The sequence below is a fragment of the Hyperolius riggenbachi genome, chromosome 1 (genome assembly GCF_040937935.1).
Source record: "Hyperolius riggenbachi isolate aHypRig1 chromosome 1, aHypRig1.pri, whole genome shotgun sequence".
NCBI lineage: Eukaryota > Metazoa > Chordata > Amphibia > Anura > Hyperoliidae > Hyperolius > Hyperolius riggenbachi.
In genome coordinates, this window is record NC_090646.1 from 162,460,624 (window position 1) to 162,478,775 (window position 18,152).

The following is an 18,152-nucleotide window of genomic DNA, read 5'->3' on the forward strand; positions in this document are numbered from 1 at the left end:
TTATTTACTGTTTTGATCACTGAAGCCCCAAGAATACCAATGGGAATTCAAGTACTTAAAATGTGCATGTGTGTGTGTTTTGTGTTTGTTTACACTCAGAGCTCATTATTTTAACAGTGTTTTTAGGATAGATATAGCTGTGGTCTGAGGTTACACAGTTGGTTGAAAGCTATATGGAATGAACATTCCTGACACTTGGAAGGCACTGCCAGTGCAGAAGATTGAACTTAGCTTAGTATACATTTTTTTATTTCAAGGCCGGCATAGATTGGCCGTGCAGATGCCCAAACATGCCATGTCTTAAAGTGTACCAGAGAGGCTTATTAAACCATCAGTTAATTTTCACTTCGGGTTCTCCTTAATCAGGCAGGATGTCCACTGGAGCTGCCATTCTTGTCTTTCAAACAATGAGTCTCTGCACGATCCCCACTACCTTCGCTGGGAGTGGTCAGCTATCAGGAGAATGCCACCTGTGGAGGATGCAGGGCTTATCGACTACCAGTGTGGTTGCAGTCTTAAAACTGAACTGAAACTGAAGAACTTTAAGAAATAAGTTAACAGCTAATGCTCCCTGGGAATCACTGCCATTTTGCTAAACTCAAGACAAGACACAAAACATTTATATCACACTTTTCTCCTGGAGGACTCAAAGCCCCGGAGTTGCAGCCACTAGGGTCTGCTCTATAGGCAGTAGCATAGTTAGGGAGTCTTGTCCAAGGTTTCCTACTCAACAGGAAGAGCCGAGATTCGAACCCTGGTCGCCTGCATCAGAGCTAGTGTTGGGCGAACATCTAGATGTTCGGGTTCGGGCCGAACAGGCCGAACATGGCCGCGATGTTCGGGTGTTCGACCCGAACTCCGAACATAATGGAAGTCAATGGGGACCCGAACTTTTGTGGTTTGTAAAGCCTCCTTACATGCCACATACCCCAAATTTACAGGGTATGTGCACCTTGGGAGTGGGTACAAGAGGAAAAAAAAATTAGCAAAAAGAGCTTATAGTTTTTGAGAAAATCGATTTTAAAGTTTCAAAGGGAAAACTGTCTTTTAAATGCGGGAAATGTCTGTTTTCTTTGCACAGGTAACATGTTTTTTGTCGGCATGCAGTCATAAATGTAATACATATAAGAGGTTCCAGGAAAAGGGACCGGTAACGCTAACCCAGCAGCAGCACACGTGATGGAACAGGAGGAGGGTGGCGCAGGAGGAGAAGAAGGCCACGCTTTGTGAGACACAACAACCCCGGCCTTGCATGAGGGCAAGAAGCGTGCGGATAGCAGGCTTTGTACCGCCATGCAGTCATAAATGTAATAAAGATAAGTGGTTCAATAAACAGGGACCACGCGGCAACGCTAACCCAGCAGCAGCAGACGTGATGGAACAGGAGGAGGCGCAGGAGGAGAAGGCCACGCTTTGTGAGACACAACAACCCAGGCCTTGCATGAGGGCAAGAAGCGTGCGGATAGCATGCTTTGTACCGCCATGCAGTCATAAATGTAATAAAGATAAGTGGTTCAATAAACAGGGACCACGCGGCAACGCTAACCCAGCAGCAGCACACGTGATGGAACAGGAGGAGGGTGGCGCAGGAGGAGAAGAAGGCCACGCTTTGTGAGACACAACAACCCCGGCCTTGCATGAGGGCAAGAAGCGTGCGGATAGCAGGCTTTGTACCGCCATGCAGTCATAAATGTAATAAAGATAAGTGGTTCAATAAACAGGGACCACGCGGCAACGCTAACCCAGCAGCAGCAGACGTGATGGAACAGGAGGAGGCGCAGGAGGAGAAGGCCACGCTTTGTGAGACACAACAACCCAGGCCTTGCATGAGGGCAAGAAGCGTGCGGATAGCATGCTTTGTACCGCCATGCAGTCATAAATGTAATAAAGATAAGTGGTTCAATAAACAGGGACCACGCGGCAACGCTAACCCAGCAGCAGCAGACGTGATGGAACAGGAGCAGGCGCAGGAGGAGAAGGCCACGCTTTGTGAGACACAACAACCCAGGCCTTGCATGAGGGCAAGAAGCGTGCGGATAGCATGCTTTGTACCGCCATGCAGTCATAAATGTAATAAAGATAAGTGGTTCAATAAACAGGGACCACGCGGCAACGCTAACCCAGCAGCAGCAGACGTGATGGAACAGGAGCAGGCGCAGGAGGAGAAGGCCACGCTTTGTGAGACACAACAACCCAGGCCTTGCATGTGGACAAAAAGCGTGCGGATATAGCAGCAATGCTTTTTGCCGCCATGCAGTCATAAATGTAATACAGATGAGAGGTTCAATAAACAGGGCCCGGAAACGCAACACCATCCCAGATGTTCATTGGTCATGTTACTTGGTTGGGGTCCTGGAGTGTTGCGTAGTCATTTCCAATCCAGGATTGATTCATTTTAATTTGAGTCAGACGGTCTGCATTTTCTGTAGAGAGGCGGATACGCCGATCTGTGACGATGCCTCCGGCAGCACTGAAACAGCGTTCCGACATAACGCTGGCTGCCGGGCAAGCCAGCACCTCTATTGCGTACATTGCCAGTTCGTGCCAGGTGTCTAGCTTCGATACCCAATAGTTGAAGGGTGCAGATGGATGGTTCGACACAGCTACGCCATCTGACATGTAGTCCTTGACCATCTTCTCCAGGCGATCGGTGTTGGAGGTGGATCTGCACGCTTGCTGTTCAGTGGGCTGCGGCTGCATGGGTGTCAGAAAATTTTCCCACTCCAAGGACACTGCCGATACCATTCCCTTTTGGGTACTAGCTGCGGCTTGCGTTGTTTGCTGCCCTCCTGGTCGTCCTGGGTTTGCGGAAGTCAGTCTGTCTGCGTACAACTGGCTAGAGGAGGGGGAGGATGTCAATCTCCTCTCTAAAGTCTCCACAAGGGCCTGCTGGTATTCTTCCATTTTGACCTGTCTGACTCTTTCTTCAAGCAGTTTTGGAACATTGTGTTTGTACCGTGGATCCAGAAGGGTATAAACCCAGTAATTGGTGTTGTCCAGAATGCGCACAATGCGTGGGTCACGTTCAATGCAGTCTAGCATGAATTGAGCCATGTGTGCCAGAGTCCTACCAGAATCCTCATCATCCTCTTGTGAGCGTTGTGATAGTTGTTGTGATGCATCATAGTCGTCACCTTCCTCCTGGTCTGCTTCTGCTGACCATTCGCGTTGAATTGTGGAAGTCCAACGTGCACCGCTCTGGCCCTCGTCAGTGGTGGCATGAAATTCCTGCTCCAACTCCAGCTGTTCCTCCTCCTCTTCTTCGTCATAGCTGCTGGGGCCAGCGTTCCCTGAGGCGGATGGCCTGATGTTGGTACCATCACGCTGATCGTTTTCTCCTTCAGATTCCCCCAGTTGCATCATGACAGCTGTTTCCTTGATTTTTAACATCGACCTCTTCAGTAAACACAGCAGTGGTATGGTAATGCTGACTGAAGAGTTGTCACTGCTCACAAGCAACGTGGATTGCTCAAAATTTTGGAGGACTTGGCAGAGGTCCAACATGTTGGCCCAATCGGATCCACAGAAGCTTGGCAGCTGGCCGGATGCGCCTCGGTACTGCGCCGTCATGTACTGGACCACTGCACTCTTCTGCTCGCAAAAGCGGGCTAGCATGTGCAGCGTAGAATTCCAGCGCGTAGGGACATCACACAGCAAGCGATGGTGGGGGAGATTGAAGCGCTCCTGCATCTTGGCGAGTGCCCCCGAAGCAGTACTGGAATTTCTACAATGTTTGGACACTCGACGCACCTTCAACAGCAGATCGGGCACGCCTGGGTATGTCCTCAGGAACCGCTGAACTACTAGGTTCATCACGTGCGCCAGGCAAGGGATGTGTGTCAGCTTAGCCAACCTTAAAGCGCGAATGAGATTACTCCCATTATCACACACAACCATGCCCGGTTTCAGGTCCAGCGGTGCCAGCCACAAATCCGTCTGTTCCTTTATTCCCCTCCAAATTTCCTCCCCTGTGTGCTGCTTATCCCCAAGGCAGATTAGCTTCAGCAACGCTTGCTGACGCATGCCAACAGCTGTGCTGCACTGCTTCCACGATCCTACTGCTGCTGGGTTAGCGTTTCCGGATGAGGTACAGCTTTGAGATGCGTTGGAGGAGAAGGAGTCAGAGAGGTAGGTGCTGCTGTTGTTATCCAGTGGGAGGGACGGCGGTGCAGCTGTTTGTGGCGTGGGCAACACCCGTGCCGTAGCAGGTGAGGAATCGCTGCCAGGCTCCACAAGGTTCACCCAGTGCGCGGTAAGGGAGATGTATCGACCCTGGCCGAACGCACTCGTCCAGGTGTCAGTGGTGAGGTGAACCTTGCAGGCAACGGCATTCTTCAAGCTTCGGGTTATTTTGCTGACCACGTGCTCATGCAACTCAGGCACTGCAGAGCGTGCAAAGTGGTAGCGGCTGGGAACCACGTAACGTGGGATGGCCACTGACATCATGCCCTTGAAGCTGTTTGTCTCCACCAATCGATATGGCAGCATTTCGCAGGCCAGAAGCTTGGCTATGCTGGCTGTTACTGCCACGGCCCGGGGGTCATTTGCTGGCAATTTCCTCTTGCGCTCAAACATCTCCGACACAGACAACTGAACCGTAGCGCTGCACACGGAAGGGCTGTTGGTTGTTGTGTTTGATGAACACTGGGAGACCTCAAGAGCACTACTCCGGAAAGTGACAGTGTCAGCGTCGTCTGATGTTTGTGAATGTTGTGAACCACGCAATGGCTGGGCTACTGCTGCTGCTGAGGCGGGTCTGGTGAACCCAAGGGAGGCAGTGTTGTTTCTGGTACCCTGTCCTGACGCGTTTGCCCAAAGAGTGGGATGTTTGGATAGCATGTGACGGCTCATGCTGGTGGTGGAGAGGTTGTTAATATTTTTCCCCCTGCTCAGGCGGGTCTTGCACACCTTGCAAATCGCCATGGTAACATCCTCAGTGCAGTCTTCAAAGAAAGCCCAGACTTTGGAGCACCTGCCTCCTTGCTGGCGATTTCTGTTTGCTCCTCTTTTGCCTCTCACTTGAACTTCCACGCTTGTGGTGCCTGAAATTGCGCGCCGCCTACCTTGTGGCACAAGGCGAACTCGTGCAGCAGTGTGTTCTTCAACAGACTCATCTGTGCTGCTGCTACGACGGCGATGTTCTCGTTCACAAACAAAATCTGGGTCTCTGTCCACATTGTCCATACCCTCCTCTTCCATCTCCTCAAACTCGTCATATGTCATTGTGGGCCACCGCCGTGGAGTAGAGCTCCCCACAACAACCTCTGCGCAGCACACTCCAACGTCGTCTTCCAGATCTTGTCGGCCGACCTCCTGCAATTGCAACCCCTCCTGCCCAAATTGCTCTGGGATTTGGGTTTCCGAGTCCTCTTCGGACTCGCCTTGTATTTCAGTGCGCGGTGCATTTCCCACAGTTAACGGTTGTGAATCCAGGCACAACATTTCTGGCTGTTCCTCCATTGACCTTTGAAAGGTGGAAGTTTGTTGGGCTGGGAATAGCTCCTGCGAATACCCCATTGTGTCCTGAGGTAATTCATCGGACTGGTTATCTGGCAGTTGTGTGCGTGGTGTCGCTGCCGGTTGTGTCAGCTTTGTGCCCACTGGCTCCTTGTAACTGGCTGAGGACTCGGACCTCGTGCGTGATGTGCTGGTGCTGCTTAACCCACTGCTGGACGCTTGAGAGGTCATCCAAGTAATTATCTGGTCCTGTTCTTTTGGATTTGTGAGGGTTGTTGTCCTGGACAACATGGGCGGTATTGAGTGGGTTTTCTTGGGTGCTCCCCTGTGGCCTGTACGTGAACCGTCAGGGGAAACACCTCTTCCCTTGCCCCTCCCTCTTTCACCGGATTTCTTCCTCATTTCACTTATCCTTACAGTACACGCTGACTGGCAGCAGTACAGTGGCAGTACAGAAATGCTATACAGTACCACTATTCCCAGCAGCGACACAGAGCACAATGCTATACAGTGACGGGTGAGCGGTGTACCACTATTCCCAGCAGACACAGAACAGTACACAGAATGCTATATAGTGTGGCTGAACGAGCGGTGTACCACTATTCCCAGCAGACACAGAACAGTACACAGAATGCTATATAGTGTGGCTGAACGAGCGGTGTACTACTGTTCCCAGCAGACACAGAACAGTACACAGAATGCTATATAGTGTGGCTGAACGAGCGGTGTACTACTGTTCCCAGCAGACACAGAACAGTACACAGAATGCTATATAGTGTGGCTGAACGAGCGGTGTACCACTATTCCCAGCAGACACAGAACAGTACACAGAATGCTATATAGTGTGGCTGAACGAGCGGTGTACTACTGTTCCCAGCAGACACAGAACAGTACACAGAATGCTATATAGTGTGGCTGAACGAGCGGTGTACTACTGTTCCCAGCAGACACAGAACAGTACACAGAATGCTATATAGTGTGGCTGAACGAGCGGTGTACTACTGTTCCCAGCAGACACAGAACAGTACACAGAATGCTATATAGTGTGGCTGAACGAGCGGTGTACTACTGTTCCCAGCAGACACAGAACAGTACACAGAATGCTATATAGTGTGGCTGAACGAGCGGTGTACCACTATTCCCAGCAGACACAGAACAGTACACAGAATGCTATATAGTGTGGCTGAACGAGCGGTGTACTACTGTTCCCAGCAGACACAGAACAGTACACAGAATGCTATATAGTGTGGCTGAACGAGCGGTGTACCACTATTCCCAGCAGACACAGAACAGTACACAGAATGCTATATAGTGTGGCTGAACGAGCGGTGTACTACTGTTCCCAGCAGACACAGAACAGTACACAGAATGCTATATAGTGTGGCTGAACGAGCGGTGTACCACTATTCCCAGCAGACACAGAACAGTACACAGAATGCTATATAGTGTGGCTGAACGAGCGGTGTACTACTGTTCCCAGCAGACACAGAACAGTACACAGAATGCTATATAGTGTGGCTGAACGAGCGGTGTACCACTGTTCCCAGCAGACACAGAACAGTACACAGAATGCTATATAGTGTGGCTGAACGAGCGGTGTATTACTGTTCCCAGCAGACACAGAACAGTACACAGAATGCTATATAGTGTGGCTGAACGAGCGGTGTACTACTGTTCCCAGCAGACACAGAACAGTACACAGAATGCTATATAGTGTGGCTGAACGAGCGGTGTACTACTGTTCCCAGCAGACACAGAACAGTACACAGAATGCTATATAGTGTGGCTGAACGAGCGGTGTACTACTGTTCCCAGCAGACACAGAACAGTACACAGAATGCTATATAGTGTGGCTGAACGAGCGGTGTACTACTGTTCCCAGCAGACACAGAACAGTACACAGAATGCTATATAGTGTGGCTGAACGAGCGGTGTACTACTGTTCCCAGCAGACACAGAACAGTACACAGAATGCTATATAGTGTGGCTGAACGAGCGGTGTACTACTGTTCCCAGCAGACACAGAACAGTACACAGAATGCTATATAGTGTGGCTGAACGAGCGGTGTACTACTGTTCCCAGCAGACACAGAACAGTACACAGAATGCTATATAGTGTGGCTGAACGAGCGGTGTACTACTGTTCCCAGCAGACACAGAACAGTACACAGAATGCTATATAGTGTGGCTGAACGAGCGGTGTACTACTGTTCCCAGCAGACACAGAACAGTACACAGAATGCTATATAGTGTGGCTGAACGAGCGGTGTACTACTGTTCCCAGCAGACACAGAACAGTACACAGAATGCTATATAGTGTGGCTGAACGAGCGGTGTACTACTGTTCCCAGCAGACACAGAACAGTACACAGAATGCTATATAGTGTGGCTGAACGAGCGGTGTACTACTGTTCCCAGCAGACACAGAACAGTACACAGAATGCTATATAGTGTGGCTGAACGAGCGGTGTACTACTGTTCCCAGCAGACACAGAACAGTACACAGAATGCTATATAGTGTGGCTGAACGAGCGGTGTACTACTGTTCCCAGCAGACACAGAACAGTACACAGAATGCTATATAGTGTGGCTGAACGAGCGGTGTACTACTGTTCCCAGCAGCGACACACAATGACTGGGGGGGACCCTGGCTAGCGTGGCTGGAGCGCGAACTACCCTGCCTGCCTACCCAAAGCTAAACCCACAGACAAATGGCGGAGATATGACGTGGTTCGGGTATTTATTTACCCGAACCACGTGACAGTTCGGCCAATCAGAGCGCGTTCGGGTCCGAACCACGTGACCCGTTCGGCCAATCACAGCGCTAGCCGAACGTTCGGGGAACGTTCGGCCATGCGCTCTTAGTTCGGCCATATGGCCGAACGGTTTGGCCGAGCACCGTCAGGTGTTCGGCCGAACTCGAACATCACCCGAACAGGGTGATGTTCTGCAGAACCCGAACAGTGGCGAACACTGTTCGCCCAACACTAATCAGAGCCCATCCAGCCACGGCAGGAAACCCACTTTAGTCCTCTTTCATGAACTGTATCATAAAAGCTGAACTGTATCATCAAGTTTCATAAAGTAATGCAGGAACCACTAAACTTACTGATCTGAATTTTTTTAGAGTTTCAATGTGGCCAGAGTTTACTTCCAATCACATCCCTACCAAATTCTGATTGCCATAATTTTATGTATTTAAGTTTTTGCTATTTGAATATGTAATCGCTTATTTTTTATTTGTATTGCTGACCAGAGTGAGAACACCTCACTCTTTTCATCCAGACCAATGTGTCAATGGAGGAGAGGACATCACCCACCTAATGCACTGGTTATCTATATTTCATATCAGAAAGGAAAGGCTGACATGAGAATGACCATACTTCTATACATCGGTATTTCAAACTGTATCAGTTATGTGGATCAGATAATGAGAGGTAAAAAAAAATTGGACCATAGTAGCATGTTTTATCAAAGTTCTCAATATTTAAGCACTTTATTGTAATTGTGTGACAATAAAATTACTTTTGTTGGCAGCCCCAAGCAGGGGCATAACTAGAAATCACTGGGCCCCTCTAAGAAACTTTGGAGGGGCCCCCTCCCGACAAACACCCACCTTCCCTGTTTACTGCACAGGTAAACTGAGAACCAATGTTATTCATTTGGCTAGTGCACACTTGAATGTGTTTTCCCCGTGCAGATAAAAACACACAGCAGTGAAGACTAGTGCATTTTCTCTATCAATTACATTAGCTTCTGTGAAAAAACTTGCATGTTTTCACACATACAAAGACACATGGGGCTTGATTCACAAACCCGTGCTAACTGTTAGCATGGGCGTGCTAAACAGTTAGTGCTTGAAGTGCCGATCACGGACTTTTTGCGCACGCAAAGTGTGTGTAATAAGCTGAAAAGTTAGCACGGGTTTGTTAATCAAGCCCAAGGTGTGCAGAAAACGTAAACAGAAAACCGACGACGAGTGTGCTCCCAGCCTCAGCTTATTACACTCACTCTGTCTATCGGTAATGGAGCTGAACTGGCTCTGCAGACTTCTCTAGCATCACTACAGTACAGAGCAAATGGGGAGGGGGTAGAGGGGTTGAGGGCTGGGTGTTATACAGAAGAGCCTGCTGCACACTGAATAGGGATTGTCTACAAATCTTTGTCTACAAAACTTTTTATAATTCAGACAGTGGCTGAGCAGATGCAGTCATTAGAACAAATGTGTAGAGAATAGATAGCTTTTTCTCTCTGTGCCAAGACTCCCCAAGCATCACTACAGGACACAGCACTTGGAGAGGGCTAGAAAGGCTGAGGGTAGAACAGCGCTGTACACAAGACCCTGCTTAACAATGAATAGGGACTGTCTACAAATGTTTGTCTGTAAAACTTTGTATGATTCCTTATAGTAGCAAAAACGTTTCTGTGATTCCTTATCAGTGGCTGAGCAGATGCAGTCATTAGAACAATTGTGCAGGAGGCAGAAAGTTTTTTTTCTCCTTGCCCTTAGTTGTCAGTCTCTAAGGATAGGGCCCCCTGTGGCTTCTGTGCCCCCCTGTGGCTGCATCCCTTGCAGGGTCTATAATGGGTCCCCTCCTTCTACCTCTCTCCCCCTCCATAGATTATCGGCAAGTGCAGGCTTGGCGGGAGGCGTGTGGAGAATTACTCACCTCACTTCCGCGTTCCAAGCGATGGAGCGCAGCGTCATGTCGTCACAGATCTCCGCCTTCAATGCCACTTATTGTGCTTCCGCTAATCAGGAAGCACAGTGGGCGGCATTAAAAATGGAGACCTGTGACGACATGACGCTGCGATCCAGCGCGTGGAACGCGGAAGTGAGGTGAGTAATTCTCTGTACGCCTCCCGCCGAGCCTGCACTTGCTGATAATCTATGGAGGGGGAGAGAGGCAAAAGGAGGGGACCCAGGTGAGGGAGTGGGGTTCTGGCCCCCCTCCCCGCCACTGTCCCCACTGCCTCTTCTTCTAGCACTGCTTCCCCCTCCTGCTCTGCTGCTGTGGGGGGTCGTGGCGACACCCCCCTAGCTGTCAGTCACCCGGTGCGCCACACGCCCCTGTGCTCAATGGTAGGAATGCCCCTGGTGAGCATTAGCCTCAATAATGTTTTTGGCCATTCTCATACAGCAAGTCTTATAGAAGAGTTCCAGCGATGGTAGTTCAGTGACCTCTGCTGTTTTTAAAATCCACTGCAGGGCTTGTTTACTGACCTAGGTACAGCTACTGTAGTGTTCCAAGCTTTCATGCAGTTGGTCAAGATGCTCTTTATAGTGCATCTGTGGAAATTAACTAGCAGCTTCTGGGGAAGGTTAGCACTCCTTAGTGTTAGAGGCATTGTTGTGCTTTGCCAGTAACTTATGGCTGAAGAAGTGTTGTCAGCCCAGGATCCTCTGTGATGGTGACTCCCAGAAACTTAAAGCTGGTAACTTTCTCCACAGCCTCTCCATTGATCATTATCAGTATGTGGTTAGTATTTGTGTTGGTCCTGAATAGAGATGGGCCGAACGGTTCGGCGGCGAACGGTTCCAGGCAAACATCGGGTGGTTCGCCTTCGCCGGCGAAGGCGAACTTTCCCGGAAGTTCGATTCGCCCCATAAGGCTCTATGAGGGTCAACTTTGACCCTCTGCATCACAGTCAGCAGGCGCATTGTAGCCAATCCGGCTATACTAAGCCTTGGAGCCCCACCCTCACTTATATAAGGCAGGCTCCGGTGGCCATTAGCCTCACTCGTGTGCCTGCTAGAGACAGAATAGGGACAGCTGCTGCAGACTTGTTCTCCTAGGGACAGATTAGTCAGGCTCTTGCCTTCTTAGCTTGCTTAGCTGAATCTTATTGCTATAATAGCGCCCCAGAAACGCTCTTTTCAGAGCTCATCCTGCTCGTGTGATCAATTTTTTTTTCTGTGTTTGAAACTGACACTTGTGTTTTTTAGACAGCATTTCTAATTCATACTGTGTGTCCCACTGCCAGCAGCAGCACATTCAGTGACTACCTGTGTGTGTGAGACACTTGTGTTTTTTAGACAGCATTGCTAATTCATACTGTGTGTCCCACTGCCAGCAGCAGCAGCACATTCAGTGACTACTACCTGTGTGTGTGAGACACTTGTGTTGCTTAGACAGCATTGCTAATTCATAATGTGTGTGTCCCACTGCCAGCAGCCCACCAGCATTCAGCAGCACATTCAGTGACACCTGTGTGTGTGACAGGGAGCTGCACATTGTACTACCTACCCAGTACTGCATTTACCTACTACTAGTACCTGATGTGTTTAGTTAACCCACCTCATCACTGCATACACCTACGTTTGTGTTGAGTGAGCCCACCTCGCTGTACATAACTACCTTTTGTGTTGAGTGAACTTGCGTCACTGCATATAACTACCTTTTAAGTTGAGTGAACTCACCTCACTGCATATCTACCTTTTCTGTAGAGTGAACTCACCTCACTGCATATAGCTACCTTTTGCATTCAGTGAACTCACCTCACTGCATATCTACCTTTTCTGTTGAGTGAACTCACCTCACTGCATATAACTATGTTTGTGTTGAGTGAACTCAGCTGACTGCATCTAACTACCTGTTGTGTTCAGTGAACTCACCTCACTGGAAAAGGCTCTCCTCCTAATACCATAAACACTAGTGTGATATATAATCCTCTTCAATATAATCCTCTTCATAAACGTGGTTTATTTGTGGTTTTAAATACATGAATCTGCATTCTTTAGTGTAAAGCAGAGAAGCTGCGCATTTCAATAGAACGTTAATAATCTTGAAATGAGTCACTGTGCATGCAGTGTTCTTCTTGCACACCTCCTTTTCATTTCGACATATTTTAGCACTACCTGCAGATTTGTTTGCATGACAAATTCATAACTAACTATTTGTAGGTAATTGACGGCAATCTTGTTCGGGGTGAAATTCTGTGCCTTGTGAGTTACTGCTGGGACAAAAATCATTTTTCTTGCTGTTTATTATAATGATATTTTTGTTCTTTACAGATCTAAAAGACTAGATCTTTAGAAAACTAATTGTCATTTTTCAGCTTGGCTGATTTATATTTTCCATGATATAGATATATTTAGGAGTGCCTATTTTTGTATAAACAGAGCTCAGTCAGATAAGGAAATTATTTTCCAGCTCTTAAAGGACAACTGTAACCGGAAAAAAAGATACTCACATAAGAGGAGAGAAGGCTCTGGATTCCTTTGAGATTTCCAGTTACTCTCTGCGTCAACTTGTTCCACCACCAGGTCCCCATTTAAATCTGCAGCTAGCTTTGTCTTCAGGTCTCCTTGGAAGTACTCGGGTCTCCAAGTACATCTGAAGATGAGCATCTCCGTACTGCACTATTGCTCATCCACGCTCGCAAGTGTGCAGTATGGAGCTGTTTGTCTTTGGAAGTACTTGGAGAGCCAAGTACAGGGGCGTAGCAATAGGGGTTGCAGAGGTTGCGACCGCATCGGGGCCCTTGGGCCAGAGGGGCCCCAAAGGGCCCTTATTCAACTACAGTATTAGCTCTGTATTGGTCCTGTGCTCATAATAACCACTTCTGTAGATACTTTGAATAGTGGTAATCATTAACAAACTGTTCCCCATCCCCTTCTTGCACCTCTGACACTGTAGTTGCCATTGGCAGGTTTTGGTGCACCATATCAATTGTTATGTATAGAGTGCTTGGGGGGCCCCATTGTAAAATTTGCATCAGGGCCCACAGCGCCTTAGCTACGCCACTGGCCAAGTACTTGCATGGCCCTCTAAGATGACCCAAAGGCGTCCTCAACATTAAAGTCGGAGGCTGAAATGGGGAGCCCTCAGCCCAGCAGCGGAAGGAGGGGACACAGACAGAATCGGGAAGGCCCTAAGTGGTTCCAGAGCCTTAGCTCCTCTTTTGTGAGTATATAACTTTTTTTAGGTCACAGTTGCCCTTTAACGTGTCATATATCAAGAGTAACTGTCCTACCAATAATAATACTTCAGCTTTTCCTGATCTGTACATGATTTAGGGACTAATCTATGTATCTTTTTATTGCTGGATGTTTTTTTATTTTTTTTAAGTTATGCTTAAGGTTGTGTGTACCAAAACTCATGGAGAAACACGTGATCAGTTCAATAAAGTGATGCACTTAAAATACTCTGTTCAGCTGGATCCGGTGCTTAAACAAGAAGGGATCACAACAAATCAAAGCCTTTCAATTTTATCACATGAAGTGTAAAAAAAGCAAGCTCTCTAAAACCAAGCAGCACCTGGATTTATGTAGGGCTGCAGAAAAGGGCTTCTCAGTGCATATATAATAATGTGCTGCTGGGCAGTTGGGCCCAAGGAGAGACAAATGGTGGCTCACCCTGCTGCTGAAATTCCTGGTGGCGATAAATAATATTCCCCCTCCAAGTCATAGCAACTCAGGGGGACCCATACCTACCCCTGAGACCACTTCCCCCCTTGGGGGTTACAAGGTACTCCTAGGGTCACCAAGTAGCTCCACCATCATGCACTCATTTTAAAAATCCAAAAACTTCCATTGCTTCATTGAGACTAGTGTTGGGCGAACATCTGGATGTTCGGGTTCGGTGTGGTTCGGCCGAACATGCCCCTGATGTTCGGCATGTTCGAGCCAAACCCGAACCCAACCCGAACATGTCCCTTTGGGGCCCCTATAGGGTCCCAGCATAAAGGAAGAGCATGCCCCGAGCGGGGGGGGGGCAGAAATGCCCCCCGCCCCTCCCCGCTAAGCTCTCCCTTTTGCCGGTTCCCTATAATGTTAAATTTAAGCCCCGGTACGTGTCATCTACATGATGACACGTACCCTCGTACGCGTCATCGCGGTACTTCTGCACTCTCTTGACGCGACTTCAAATGTAAACAGGAAGTGCGTCAAGAGAGGGCGGAAGTACCAGATGGTACTAGCGCCTAGCATCTCTGGCTGCCCGCTTCCTGCCCTCCTCCTCAGGTACTTTTGGGGGGCTTAAATTTAACATTATAGGGAACCGGCAAAAGGGAGAGCTTAGCGGGGAGGGGTGGGGGGCATTTCCGACCCTCCCCCCCCCCCCCCCACTCGGGGCATGCTCTCCCTTTATGCTGGGACCCTATAGGGGGCTATGTTCGGCCGGACACGGCTGTGTTCGGCCGAACAAAGAAGGCCTGTTCGGGTTCGGGCAGCGTGCCCGAACACCCTCCCGAACACCATGAGGTGTTCGGGGGGTGCCGAACCGAACCCGAACAGGCCAAAATCCGGGCGAACCCGAACAGTGGCGAACACTGTTCGCCCATCACTAATTGAGGCCCTTCGGTAGCATGATTTACACAGACTTTCCCATCTGGATATTTTCACAGTAAGGGTGGTATCTTGGGTCTCTGGACACCACATTTTATCCCAAAAAAACCTATATCCCTCACCCTACCATTATGGTATGTCATTCATACCCTTCCTTATGATATTTTCTTCATACCCCTTTTCTCTACATGTACATGTATTCACCATAGTCTTCACTTCCTTCTTATATTGTAAATTCCTCTGTGCAGTTTCTCTTCAATCTTATAAATTGTCCCTTCAAGAGAATCTGTACTCTAAAATTCTTACAATAAAAAGCATACCATTCTATTCATTATGTTCTCCTGGGCCCCTCTGTGCTGTTTCTGCCACTCCCTGCTGCAATCCTGGCTTGTAATTGTCAGTTTTAGGCAGTGTTTACAAACAAAAGACATGGCTGCTGACCAGCATGTGATAGGCTGAGAGAAGCTCAATCTGTGACTCATACAGAGCCTGCAGGGGGCATGGAGAGGGTGTGTATAGCTTCTTCCTATCACAAGCAGAGCAGCACATTCCTGCCTGAGCCCGACAAAGCCGTCAAAGGAAAGAAGATTAGATTCTATAACAGAGATAATACAGCCATTGTGCAACTAGGAAAGGCTGCAGTAAGACAGACCACATTAGAAGAGGTATAGGAACTTATCGGATAGAAAAAATAAGGCTGAAAATTTTGTTACAGAGTCTCGTTCAGGACATTATTGAGCCATGGCGGAAGGTGGCAACCAGTGGCCAGGATGTAGCCATCGATTTTTTTATAGGTACTAGTTTTAAGCAGTCCATTGTCAAAATAGGTAGTCAGGACTAGAAAAATTTCCTTTTCTCTACTGAATTCCGAGGTGATGGTGAATGGCAATCCACAATTACTCTGATTAATCAATCAACAAGATGTCGTCTATAAACCTTTTCCAGAGGAACAGGTCCACGCCGGGCCCCCCATATCTGTATACATGGGATGCCTCCCAATGACCCATGAAGTGGTTTGGGCACCCTGCATGAACCTGCTACCGTCCCACTTACCTGGAGGAAGAACTCACTCTTATACTCATAAGGATGAAGAGAATTGCATCCAAAATAAATTGATGCTGTTCCTCTTCCAACAGAGGATCCTGTTCTAAATAGTACCTGACAGTTTCACTACATCTCTTATGCTTGATCACTGTGTAGAGAGTGGTGATATCCAGCTTTCTATATGTGCCATGCACCAAAGAAATGCACCCTGGACCAAATTTTATTCAAACCACATAGAAGGCAGTAAAAACAGGGCATTGTAGGATATACTTATTCACTGCATGGCATACACTACGTGCAAGGCCAGATTTATACTCTTTCTGTCCCTAGGCCAAGTATGTTTGGCTCCCCTTCCATGTGCAACAGCGCCCCTCCCATTCCATGTGTTGCCCCCCCCCCTCCCCTCCACCACACACACACACACACACACACACACACACTTTCTGTAACTTCTTTCGTTCACATACCACGCCCTTGGGCATCAGATTCTCTTTATCATGTGTTACTCCCCATTTGCAACCTTCTCTTTTATGTGTAGCAAGCCCTATTTCACATCCAGATACCCATTTGGGCTGCAGCCGCCCAAGGCCCAGGCCTTTGTTGCCTTTCCAGAAATCCAGCCCTGACTATGGGAGGAGCAGAGGAGGTTAACAAACATTTACCTTGCAATCTGGGCTTTTTCAAGACTTTCTCAAGACTCATCTCAAGAAGACGAGATGAGTTGCTCATGAGGTGCAATTCTTTTGGGTATGGTCTAATTGTATGGATCTTTACCTGGAGGTTGCACCACTGAAGAGTACAACATGCATTTTCTCACTGTGTGGTGTGCACTGCACTTTGTCTATTTGGGAATTTACCTTTTCATATGCTTGCTTACCGAGTAATGTGGCTATAGCCTATGACTGTGACAACTTCACTGCAATAAACAACAGTGTGCAGCCAGCCACCTTTAGCAGCCTGATTTCCCTTCTAAGTTTAAACTTCTTATTTATGCCTCCTTACATTTGATTCCTCAGAACTACTTTTCACCTCAGAGGAAATGATCCCAAAGACATCTGCTGATAAATGTGTTTTCTCTATGTCGGAAATTAATGAAAAATCGCCCCTGTCGTGAGACCAAATATTTTCATTTATGGAATAATATGAATATATGGTATAGCTTTCAGATCTGTGGAAGTTTACTGTTTCCTGCTGCTTGTGCAAAACCCTGTAGCGAATGATAATGCAGAATATACATGTAGAGTTCATATTATCTTCTGCTGCAAGGTTTCACACAGGCAGCAGGCAATACAAAGTCTTCTCAAAACGAATATACTGTATACCACATAGGGCATGATTCACAAAGCCTTTTTCACCTGTTTTCCTCTGTTTTCCCCTTATCTATGTTACATGTTTAAGCTGCCAAAGAGCAAACATATAATATAATTAAGGTAAAAGTAATATTGAAATGAAGTTAATCAGGAACAACTTACTTTGAGTGATTATTTTGCTTGTAAATGTGCTGAAAGGTTATTTTTATCACCTAGGTGACAAAATATGTCATTCATGAGAAGTATTGTGAATAGAGCCCATATGCATGGAGAGTAACAGTAAGGTAATTCAAATGTAGCTCAATGCAAAACAAAATAAAAAAGATTATTTTTTTATGCAAGCAACATGCCTTCATTAGGTTACCATTAATAATGTTAGCATTTTTATAGTGCTGTCAGACCCAAGGTACTTGGGAGGATACACCCAGTAGTACTGCACAGGAGAAGAGTGCTCCCAGGCACGGGCACATGACAGGGTCGCACATCCGTGTCACAGCAAGGCTGACATAAATACCAGGACAACTCACGGATGACTAGAGTGGCCTTGAGAGGCAGCGAGAAAGCCCATTGCCTTAAGGGGGCTGGACGAAGCCCCAGGTTATTAACCACTTGAGCCTATCTGGACGAATATTTTCATCCAGATAGGCTGTGCTGCTGCCAGTGTGCGGTGCGCGCAATCGTGCGTGCTCCTGCCACCCGCCACTGGGCCCCCGATCAATATAATTCCCATTCTTCGATCTAAGTTCCCCCAGAAAAACCGATGGTCTCTTATCAGAGACCGCAATCCTCATTCTAGTTCCTGGACACATCATCGTACACTTCCAGGACTTTTTTGACTGTGGCCATCTTGTGGCCAAATAGTAAACTACACCCACATGCATTTTTTAATAAATAAATACATTAAATTACATTTAAAAATTAGCTGTTTACTTCCCCACACTAAAAATTACCTAAATAAAATTTGTTAATAAAAAAAATACAAAAAATTACAATAAAAAAACCTTAAATATTTACCTAAGGGTCTGAACTTTTTAAATATGCATGTCAAGAGA

General features: G+C 47.6%; 1 long non-coding RNA gene across 1 annotated transcript in view; it reads left to right on the forward strand.

The window, feature by feature from the left end:
* LOC137546607 (uncharacterized) overlaps positions 1-17,385 on the forward strand; it is a 103,402-nt gene extending 86,017 nt beyond the window's left edge. The window contains exon 6 of the long non-coding RNA XR_011026304.1: positions 17,317-17,385. This is a non-coding gene — a long non-coding RNA (uncharacterized lncRNA). The remainder of the gene's footprint in view (positions 1-17,316) is intronic.
* The last annotated feature ends 767 nt before the right edge of the window (positions 17,386-18,152 follow it).